The 11,073-nt window shown below is 47.0% G+C and overlaps 1 long non-coding RNA gene across 1 annotated transcript; it reads right to left on the bottom strand.

Annotated features, from left to right (window-relative positions):
* Positions 1-2,740: 2,740 nt before the first annotated feature.
* On the bottom strand, positions 2,741-10,397 carry LOC129603221 (uncharacterized). Its single transcript, XR_008692942.1, has 3 exons — positions 10,257-10,397; positions 3,781-3,839; positions 2,741-3,479 (listed from the first exon to the last, which is right to left on the bottom strand). It is a non-coding gene; the product is annotated as an uncharacterized LOC129603221 (long non-coding RNA).
* Positions 10,398-11,073: the final 676 nt, after the last annotated feature.

Below are 11,073 nucleotides of genomic sequence, written 5' to 3'. Positions count from 1 at the left end.
CCCAAACCGCTCTATATGACTTATGGAGTTTGGGCCCCTCCACTGCCAATCCCACTTAGAGTGCAGTTTTCTGATAAACAAAAGCACATTCAAGCTTTAGCTTCTCATTTCACACTATGTGCTTTGGCTGGAGGCAGTGCTTTCCTGGAGCCCCTGGCCTCGAGTCCAAAGAACAGCTCCAGTTGGCTTTCCCTTAAAAAAAAAAAAAACAGCGAGGGGGGAAAAGACGCCACATGTGGAGGATTAGGCTCCATCCTTCATCCTCCACGCTCTCTGCTCGGCCTCCACCGCCGGTAGCTGCAGAACCAGCCCCGTGGACACGCGAGCTGCGTGTGTTCAAACTTACCTGCCGCCTCTGTCTGCGCCTCCGTCCCCTGTCCCCTCACCCCCCCCGTCCCCCTCGTCCCCTCCGTCCCCCCGTCCCATCGTCCCCTCGTCCCTCCGTCCCCTCGTCCCCCCGTCCCCTCATCCCATCGTCCCCTCCGTCCCCTCGTCCCCCTCGTCCCCCCGTCCCCTCATCCCATCGTCCCCTCCGTCCCCCGTCCCCTCCGTCCCCCCGTCCCATCGTCCCCTCGTCCCTCCGTCCCCTCGTCCCCCCGTCCCCTCATCCCATCGTCCCCTCCGTCCCCTCGTCCCCCTCGTCCCCCCGTCCCCCCGTCCCCTCATCCCATCGTCCCCTCCGTCCCCCGTCCCCTCGTCCCCCGTCCTCCCCGTCCCCCCGTCCCCCCGTCCCCTCATCCCATCGTCCCCCCGTCCCCTCGTCCCCCCGTCCCCTCCGTCCCCTCCGTCCCCCGTCCCCCCGTCCCCCCCGGCTTCTCCGCCCGTGCACAGGGATTGCAGGCACTTTTCCTGCCCCTCCGCTCCCTTTCTCAAAGCTTGTGTTGGATTTAAACTTTTAGTTTGTGCGGGGGCGCACTCATCCCTGGCTTTTGTAGGAGGCAGTGCTCCTGACTTCAAGCAAAGCTGTGCACTTGTAATTCTGAATATATCTTCCTGCAGTAAAGTTCAGGCGAAAGCGGAGACAGCGTGCGGTTCCAACGCCTTAAACCGCTCTCATTGTGCGTCGGAGAGCGGCAGCTGCAGTGATGGAACCGTGCACATGAGAATGAGCTAATGCTCTTCCATTAGAGGCGTCGGCGCTCGGATCTGAGGCCGAGCGGAACCCGTCGGGGCCCTTTGTCTCCGGCGCAGCAGCAGCGGCACTCTTAGCGCTGCGCGCGGCGCCGTGACCCCGGGGGCGCGCGGCGCTCCCGGAACAGATGCACCGCCCACGCGCAGCAGTCGCACCCCGGCGCACGCACAGCGGCCGCGCGGCGGCTGCACACGCGACGGCTGCGCGCTTCCAACGGAGGAACCGCAGAGGAAGGAGCCGCAGAGGAAGGAGCCGCAGGGCGGGTGTGAACAGCGCACATATTTACAGGATCAATATTTACCCACATTTTTTTCTCGGGAGCCAACACCTGCTGCATCTTTGTACAAAGTCGAGAAGTTGGTGAGATGAAACCGGCTGATCTCTCTGTACGAACTCGGAAACTTGATCAAGTTATCGTGGCATTAAAAGTGCGACACGTTCCCTCTCTCTCCACTCTTTTTTTTAGCTCATTAAAGCAAATACAGCTAATAATGAACATTTTAAAGGCTCATAGTACAGACTCATTGTCTTTATTATTTCTTAATCCTTAATGAAGAGTTTCATTTACACCACGCTTATAGAGAAAACATGCATTTCAATGTGCTGAAAGTTAATTCATTTTCTTGTAATGCAATAGTTAGTTTTAATTGCTTTTTAATGTAGTCGGTTGACTGTAATATTGCAGAAAACAAACTTTGTGTTGCATTCATTTCATTTCCATTTCGAATTCACAGACATTATTTCAGAATTTTTAATGGCTCGCTATAATATGCTTTAGATTTGCAGGCTTCTTGTGGCAGTTTATCGTTCTCCCTTAATGAGCAGAGCGATGGAAACACGCTGCATTATGATAATTGTGTAGAATTCTGAGATATTATACTTTAATAAAAGAGTATTTGAACTCACAGCTTGCTGTCAGATCAAGGCAGAGATAAGTGTTGTGAGTGTTGGCACTAACAGGAATGAACTGTGACACCTAAATCAACAACTCGCAGAAGGACTTTGCCCTCAAATTCATTTGTCAATAGATTGAGTCAATATGGGTTGATCTGTGTGCAGCTCCTCAGCCTTCTGTCTACCCATCAACACACAGAGGACAGTGTCTGGCTAGACGTCTGGCCATTAACTGTATTATCTGCGAGTCTGTTGTGTAAACGCATCAAACATTGGGTTCGCTGCTGTGTTTTTTCCCTCCTTCTCTTTCTTCCGCCTGCGATGATGAAAGCGACATCCCGGTTATTTGAGTGAACGAAACCCAATATGACACAAATGGCGTCCAAATTCAGTCTTTATAAGTGAGGTCTCGACTGATTTAATTATACTAAGTGGTAGGAAGCCCACATGTGCTATCAAATATTAAAGTCAGAGTCTTGTTTTTATTTTTCACTCAGATGCACTTTACAAACTTTACTCAATTGAACTTCGTGGGCGCAGGACGTTAGCGTCGTGTTTAAGCGCGTATGACTGTTATTATGTTATTATGCGTCATGAATAGTGAGATCAGCGGTTAAAATAAATCATCTGTCCAACGTTTTATTTGGCGCCTCGGCGTTCAGATGGAGGCCGTGTGACGACACAGGCTGAAACGCTCCCCAACACTGAAGTTTCCAATTATTGCAACCCAGTTCACAGGAATCTGACAATTTATGGCTTCAACCAGTCAAACTTAGGGACTTGTAAAAATGGAACCTTGGCAAATTGTATCTGTGTAAGTAAATCGCACATTAATGTTTAATCTCCATGTGTGCAATCGATTTCCATATATTAAGCAGCCGAGTTCTAAAACACGGTTCATTTTCCAAAGATGTCCATCATTAACCTGCAAAGAGTCTGAAGGTCTGATCTGCTCCAGTTTCCAAATCTGAGCAATTCTTTCTTTTCTAAAATAGAAATTCAAAGACGCGTCCGTTGCTGAACAATAAGCACTTTATTATTTCCGAGGTTTGGAAACTACTTTTAAAGTTTTTGTGTTTCCATAAGCGTGAAGCAGAAGTCCCAGTTGTTCAGGTCTTACATACCTGATAATGCATTTAGTGAAGCTCACAGACATAAACCAATCCCACAGCGAAAAAGCCTGAACGACAAGCACCCACCACAGCACCGTTCACATTTCACACAATAAATCATTAGTAACAACCATGGCATCTCGTTCCCTCTCATCCTTTCCGCTCCCCCCCTCCACCCTCTTAATGCCAATCAGAGCAAGATGGGAAGATTCCCTCCAACTCTTGAGATCCAGCATGTGTTTCTCCCAGAGGGGAAAAATTAATTCCTCCTCCTCCTCGGCATCCTCCTCCTCCCTTTTCTTCGCCAAGGTGCAGCGCGCTCCCTCTCTTTCTCTCCCCATCTGAAAGAATACAAGAGAATGAGAACCTCTCCTGAGGGGATCCAGCTTATATACTATTTCATCCGCATTTAAATCCTCTGATAAATGCGAATGTGAATGCCATAGCGGGGAACTTGCAAAATAAAGAGAGATTATTTTCTGGAGATACTAATATTAGTCTTTTGGCAACGGCTGGAGTGAATACGACACCGAGCGTGGGGAAGTCTATTGATGCTGATATTTAATCTAGTGTAAGCGTTGCTCGTTGTCAAAGGAGTGGAATAAAGGGGAGAGGAATATGGGTTGTTTTTTATTTACATACCTGTGAGAATGACGATCCATTCAAATAGATGACTTATCAGGCCAGAACAGAACCTCCCTCTGCCCACAGGCAACAAAGCACAAGAAAAATAAGTTAAGTTTCTTTTCTTGAGCCTGAGCGCTTTTGTTGCACAGATTTGCTTTCTTTACAGACTCCATAGAATGAAGCGTGTGCGTCGCTGCTTGGTGTCTTTCCACCTTGTGCTGAGTTAAGTTTAGTTGTTGAGGATCCCAGGCGCCGGGCTCCTCTCCTCCTTCCCACTTTGGTGCAGGGAGACACATCAAACGCGTCCTTAAGACACCCATAATATTCCAGTTTTTATCGCGCGCTCATTGTTCTGCAGGACTGTCATTTCCAACAGGCGCCGAGACGTGGAGGTTTCCGTCACAAATATTCCTTTCAGGATGTGTTAGGCCCTGCTTGTCATCTGCATGAAAGGGAATCGCGGGGATTTTTGTGCTTGCCCTTAATCTCCCTAACTGATGCTGGGAGTGCAAATCAAATCCAATTAAAGGCAATGTGGGCCTTCAGCCTCTTTGAGGAAAGATATTGGAGACACTGATGGTTATCTAATGTTTTCATTCTTCTCCCGACGCTTTGAAACAAGCAGAAGTGAGTGAGGTCATGGCAGCAGGTCTGAGACCCCACTCGAGCCGCTCTACATTTTTTTAAACCTCCCCATCAGGAGATTGTATAAAGGGTTTGAAGCATTGAAGTCACAGAATGGAGGATTCAGGTGACATTTAGATTAAATAGTAATAATCTGTTTGACCACAATAATCACATAAAGAAGCCGAGGCTACTTTCTTATGGACCTTATGCATATTTTAGATATTTAATTAGGCTTTTCCTGCTTTTAGTGAAATAACTGTAAAAACATCCCTTTATTTAGTGGACTTTATTACTGTAGCTACAGATTAGAGTGGGCCAGAAAAATGCCTACAAAAAATAAAGATGCAGACAGAGGTGGAGGAAATAATAAGGAATAAATGCACATCTACAAGACAAACACTGGATTTAAAGTAAATACATTCAATGATTCGAGAGAGAATATATTCAGGTAGTTAAAACAGTTATAATGCAGAATGTTTAACCTGCAGTTACGAACAGTACTTGGATCATTGTTATGGATTCATACAGTATGCAAGAACTTTATTGTTATAGTTTGTCAAGACGGTTCTTAGTTAACTGATTTAAAATAAAATACATAAATACAAGTGTTGCTGAGTTAAAGTGCAAAGTAGCATTAAATTGCATATATTTTAAAAAAGCATGCTAATTATTTAGTTGCTAGATTTTAAACACGCATGTGTCTTTAGAGGATTGTTGATTGGAATCTATTACGTGATCCAATGCAGGTATTGATCGTACGATCAGTGCCAGGTTTTTTCTGACCCATGAGCAAAGCATTTAGCTGCTGCCAAGAGTCTGACTGCGGATCTGAACCGATCAGTGTGAGAAGGTCCACTTAGAATTAAAGGCTGAAACCACAGACGAAACTTCTGCAAAAGATCTTATAGAAACAGTGACTCTCAGGGAATTCAGGGACAGGAACCGGTATCTGCCTTAATCCGAGCTTTGGAGAGCGCGGTTAAGAATGTCCCTGTTAAAACTAATCTACGATTACAAAATATTTCGAACTCAATAAACTGAGATTATTCAAATCCCTTATGGTGTAATCGCACCCAAGTGCCACCATGTAATCTCAACCGAACATGCTCTGCATTCATGCGTCTCTTTCTCTGCCTCTCCAGTCGACAGCATGTAAATAAAGCTCGCTGTGGTGTGGGACGGTGGAAACTTCAGAATTCACTGCTTATTTCCTATCATTAAAATATTAATCACAGATTAAGCTCCTTAATACCCTGTGGATTGGCATTTTAGAAAACAAATACAATAGTTCCCCCACTCCTTTCTTCCCAGAAACCTCCTGGCATCTCAGGAATCAGCCGCATGTTTCGCCACTGAAATAAAGACAGGAAAGGATAGAACTGTAATCCCCATCAATGCACTTTACAAACCACCTTCTTGCTAAAATGTGTGACTAATGGGCACAAATCTGCGGCTTTAGGAGCTGTCAGCGAGCACTGCCGAGGCCGTTGTTCCGCCATTCACTGCATGCACGTAATAAACCGTCCCGTTTGTTTGTGCCTTTGCTCCACTCTTTTTGTCTCCGCTCACAGCAAATGTACCTTGAGGTCTTGTGTAGGGTTTCTCTTTTGAAGCCTTTTTTTGGTTTCCTCCTCCCGGTCTGAGCTGCCGCTGCCGCTGCCGCTGCTTCGTGGTGCCGTAATGACATTAAAACACGAACACTTAAAGGGCTTTTGGTGAGGGCCGCATTGTCTGCTGTGAAGGCTTCCAAAAAGAAGCTTTTATTTTGTTGTGGGATTTAATGCCAGTGTGTGTTACCTGATAACATTAAGGCAAAGCAGGGGAGCAGGAATATTCCCTGACTGGCAAAGCTTCAAGAATATTGACCACCAGCAGGACCGCAGCTGATGCTTCCATGTATATTCATGTGCTCATGTGATTATAGCTATTACAGAATTATATCCGGGGAGGCGCAATTCATTAGTCCTGATTTCTCTTTATTCAGCGTTCGCGAGCTTAGTGCAGCACGGCTGCTCCGAGCTCCATGTCTCTGCAGTGGTGTGAAAGTTACCGCAGATGAAGTCTTGCACGTGAACTAAGAACAAAAAAAAAAAACCAACAACCCGAAAGTTCCATCAGAGTGATTAGTTTTCTTTTTTCCCTGGCAGGTGAGATTTTGTGGATCCAAATCGATTTATGTTGTTGTTTTTGTGATGGCAGTTAAATACACTTTGGGAAATGAGGTGAATGAAACCTATAAAATGAAGTTTGCTTCCAGCTGAATAGTTAATTCAGTGCATCCAGAAAAAAAGGCGAGTCTGTTTTTTCTCCTCCCTTCGCTGCCGTATGTGAGGGAGAAATAATGACAGTGTTTCGGCGTTGTTTGATCATCCTTAGCAAATTTGAATGCCAAATTTGTTTTGCAGGTGTTGCTCATGGAATAATTGAGCTGCATAATGTGGATAAGGTGTTGCTACCATACTACACTTAATACGCATTTTAGGCACCAAAGCAGCTCCAGCCGGTGCGGAATCATTACGAGTTGAGTTTTTGGGGCAAAAATGGATTTTGCAACCGACGTGTTTGTCTTTATTATTAACATATTTTCAACGTCAGCGCGTAAAATAAATCGGCATGGATTTAATTTGCTAATTCAGCGTTTGTTCGCGTGCGCTTTGTCGTCTCATGGCTCATACGAGGCCACGGCCCACGTGGAAGATTCCTGCCGGTGGTGGAACATCTGTCCGTCAGCGCGTTCGTGGGCTTCTATCACAGGCAAAACAAAAGCTGCTTTCCTGAAACTACAGCTACACAATCTCCTCTTATTCTTCATCAAGCGTGTGTATTTTTATAATCTGCTACAAGAGGCTGAACCTGTCTCCTTGAATGTATTTGAAGTTCGTTTCCTTTTCTCCTGAGTGACAATGCGCTTGGGCCTATGAGGACAGGCCTCAGCTGAAGCCCCGCCCCTTCCTGTGCAGCAGGAAGCGCACGGTGACGGCTTTAGGATGAAGACGTGTGCCGCGCGTCCCAGAATCGCTGGCTCCGGCGCACGGGCGCCTCGTGCTCCTCCTCTTGTCTTCCAAGGCAGTAGCTCTGCAAACACACTGAGCCGCGTGCAAACACGCACACGCACACACACACACTCAAGACAATGGCTATTACCCGGCACACCTGGGTTCCTGCCTGCACCATCCTCCTAATATCTTTTAAATCTTCACATAAGGTATGCCTTCCATAGGGCTTACAATACCATTTGCTCTAATAAATTCTTTTGGCAGCGCTGAGTGCAAGCTGCTTCTCCAAGGCCCCAGGAGGAGGATGGAGGGGAGCGGGAAGGGAGAGGCAGCCCAAAATATGAGGATAAATAGTGGGGAATCCTCCAGGACCCCGGCCCTGGTAATCAACATTCTTCCAACTGGAAACATTTCCCAATTCTTCATCTTCATTTAGCTTCTTTACCTAGTAATTCTTAGCAGCGGGCTGCAATAATTTGCACGGACGCCTGAATGGGAAAAAGCAGGAAGCGTCCAAATTGAAGCGTTTTTTGGTGGGATGCGAGCAGTGGAAGGGAACAGAGGGGGGTGATTGCGATAAGCAAATAAAATTAATGACGGCGAGTGTTTGTTGAGCGAAGGCGCGAAGGAGCACGATGTCAGGTGCCATGTTAAACACTCCACACACGGTAAAGTAGCTAATCCAGGCTCCCTCCATCTCAAGCCTCTGTGTGATTACAGCGAACAGCCTCCTCATTGTGAGCGCCGCAGAGCAGAGCGGAGCCGAGCCGAGCCGAGCGGAGCCCCAGTTACCTCTCCAACAAGAGGCTCATTAAGACCGAGAGAGAGCCAGGAAGAGAAGAGGAGAGAGAAGGAGGAGGAAAAAACGATTTTTAAGTGTTGACTAATAGAGGAGCTCCAAGGTATTTATTTCTTATTGTTTCCCAGCAAAGTCATTATGCCACACAGGAGGCATCGAGAGCAAAGTAAAGGGAGACGCGTGTGTGTGTGTGTGTGTGTGTGTGTGTGTGTGTGTGTGTGCGTGTGTGTGTGTGTGTGCGTACGTGCATGTGTGTATGTGTGTGTGCGCCTACGTGTGTGCCTGCGTGTGCGTGCATGTGTGTGTGTGTCTGTGCGCGCCTGTGTGTGTGCGCGTGTGTGTCTGCTCTCGCTTTCTCTCCTCGTCTCACCTCCTCACTCCCACTCCACTTGCAGGGAGGAAGCGATGGCTCGAGGCGAGCCTGGTCCTCCAACACTGAGACGCTCCTATTGTGGCTGTTTCGCTGCTGCCGCGGCGCGACCTGTCACTTGTTACGTTAAATTATAGATGGTTTCTCCTAATTCCCAGCCTGATATTTCTGGCAGAGGGGAGGAGCAGGCGGACAGGCAGCATCTGTTGGACCCCCTGATCGAGGCCAGAAAAATCCGCTCCTGCACCCATTCGTCACCGGCCGCTTCTTCCAACCAACTGGAAACCACTGAATTATGTTTTTAAAAAGCCCATTTTATCTCTTTCTCACCTACTCGAACATTTGATAATTCCGCAACTTCAACCAGCTGCTTGTTTGAGCTTCCCTGCTGAAAATATTTCAAGGTTAAATGGTTTAATAGTAATTATAGTAAAGCAACATTTGAATATTACATCGTCTAAATACAGTTTTATCAGTCCTCAATTGTGTTAACAATCGTTTAATTGTTAGCTCCGCCACCCACACAATAGTTGGGTGAAGACAAAACCCACTAATGGCTCAGCAAAGAAGAAGATGAATAAAATTAAAAGACACCTGCACACCTCTCCTCTCCTGTTTGAATAGAATTCTTTGTTAATTTTGCAAGCGAGTTCAGTCATTACAAAAAAACACCTACTGTCCCCTAAGCTGCAGTTTAGAACAGTTAAGCATTTATCAGTACAATAGCCCATTCAATTACACTGATAACAAATGCAAAGTAGTGCATCTGTTAAGTTTGGGACTTTATTTCTTACTTTTAAATAAATAAACGGAAACTTGACATTAGGAAATGAACGCTGCAACTTAATCTGAAATCATTTGCTTAAGCCCGCTGTCATTAATCAGTCTGTAAATAGCCTGTGTGCAGTTAATTGTTGAGAGGCACCCACGACTGAAGTAATCGCTTTGACTTTTTAAAGCATCAGAGCCAAAGGCCAAAGGTGTTTCAGAGGATAAACACTCGGTGCGGTTGGAGCTCCTCCTTTGGCTGAATTAGCGCCTTTTCACTGTATTTTTCTTGGGGTGGCTGATTTCAAGGCGCTCCGTCGCAGGGATCCGCGCTCGCAGGTCGTCCTTCAGCCTAATGCGCTTCATCAGTGCGTGTTGTTCGCCGGCGCGGGATGAAACTTTAACGAGCTTTGTTGTGTTTCCGCCGCTGAGAAACGAGGATGCAGGCGGGTGGAAAAAGAGCGAACGTGAACATAAAACTGGAGTCAGACAAACACACATTGGAGGCATGTTAAGTAGAATGGATGAGTGGGAAGCCTGGGTGACAACATGAATAACTTACATGCATGGATTGACTTACAGTTGCTGCTACAGATGGCGCAATACTCGCTGCCCACTAAAATATACATAGGCAAAGCAAGAGGTGCCTTACAATTTTAATGCACGGGAAAAAGATGGAATGATGCAGTTTGCTATTAAACGTCTTCATTTCAGTCGTCGTTCACCGATGGGCTGACGCGTTTGCACACATCAGGTGTGCGCTGCCTCTGCTTCACACGACACCTCCTGGTGGAGACAGAGGCTGCAGCTCCAAGCCGTGTGTGTGTGTGTGTGTGTGTGTGTGTGTGTGTGTGTGTGTGTGTGTGTGTGTGTGTGTGTGTGTGTGTGTGTGTGTGTGTGTGTGTGCACATGCATACAGTACAGTACATACCCCCACTTAGCAGAGCCAGCCCCTGTCTCATGGCTTAGGGCCCTTTCCTCTCTCCCATGGGGTCCCTTGATTGAAGCCAGAATTCCTCCACGTGTGTGCGTCTGTGTGAATTTGTGCGTGGAGAGTGTGTGCCTCGCTGGGACGGCGTTAGACAAAGGAGACGCACTTGCCAGCAGCTGTGGCGAAGACAGCAGCATCCCCACCCCACCTAAAGCGCCCCATTGGTTCCTCCTTCCACTCTCAGCCTCCCTCGGTCCAGTTAGGCAGCGGGAGCGGCGATGGCGCCCGCTCAGGAGAAGAAAAGGCCCCTCGGGAGGCTGGAAAGTGAATAAAGGAAGACGCAGAAAGAAAGAATAAGCGTTTTTCATGCTTTTTTGTGCTTAATGCCATTTCCAAAAATAATGTGGGCCTTAGAAAACAGGAGGTAAAGATTTTTTAAAGAAAACACACACACACACACACACACACACACACACACACACACACACACACACACACACACACACACACACACACACACACACACACGTGCGTGTCCACACGCAGACAAACACGCACACACACAAACGCGCCGGTTTGGGGAGGGTGGTGAATACCTGATTCTTCCCCCTCTTTTTTCTCCTCATCTCCCTTTAAAAATCTGCAAATCCATTTGCTAAACAGCTGCACCTCTGTAGTGCACAGATAACAACCTGGGCCAGACTGGCTTTGCAGCAGCGAGTGGAGGCAGATAGGCCCAAATCTCTGGCCCTTTTTTCAAAAATGCTAATGACGAAGGAACCACTTCCCCGGCCAAAAAAAAAAAAAAAGGAGAGAC

This window comes from Betta splendens, chromosome 16 (genome assembly GCF_900634795.4).
Source record: "Betta splendens chromosome 16, fBetSpl5.4, whole genome shotgun sequence".
NCBI classification, from domain to species: Eukaryota; Metazoa; Chordata; class Actinopteri; order Anabantiformes; family Osphronemidae; genus Betta; species Betta splendens.
Note: the sequence above shows the minus strand (reverse complement) of the source record. Positions and strands in the feature narration are given on the sequence as shown.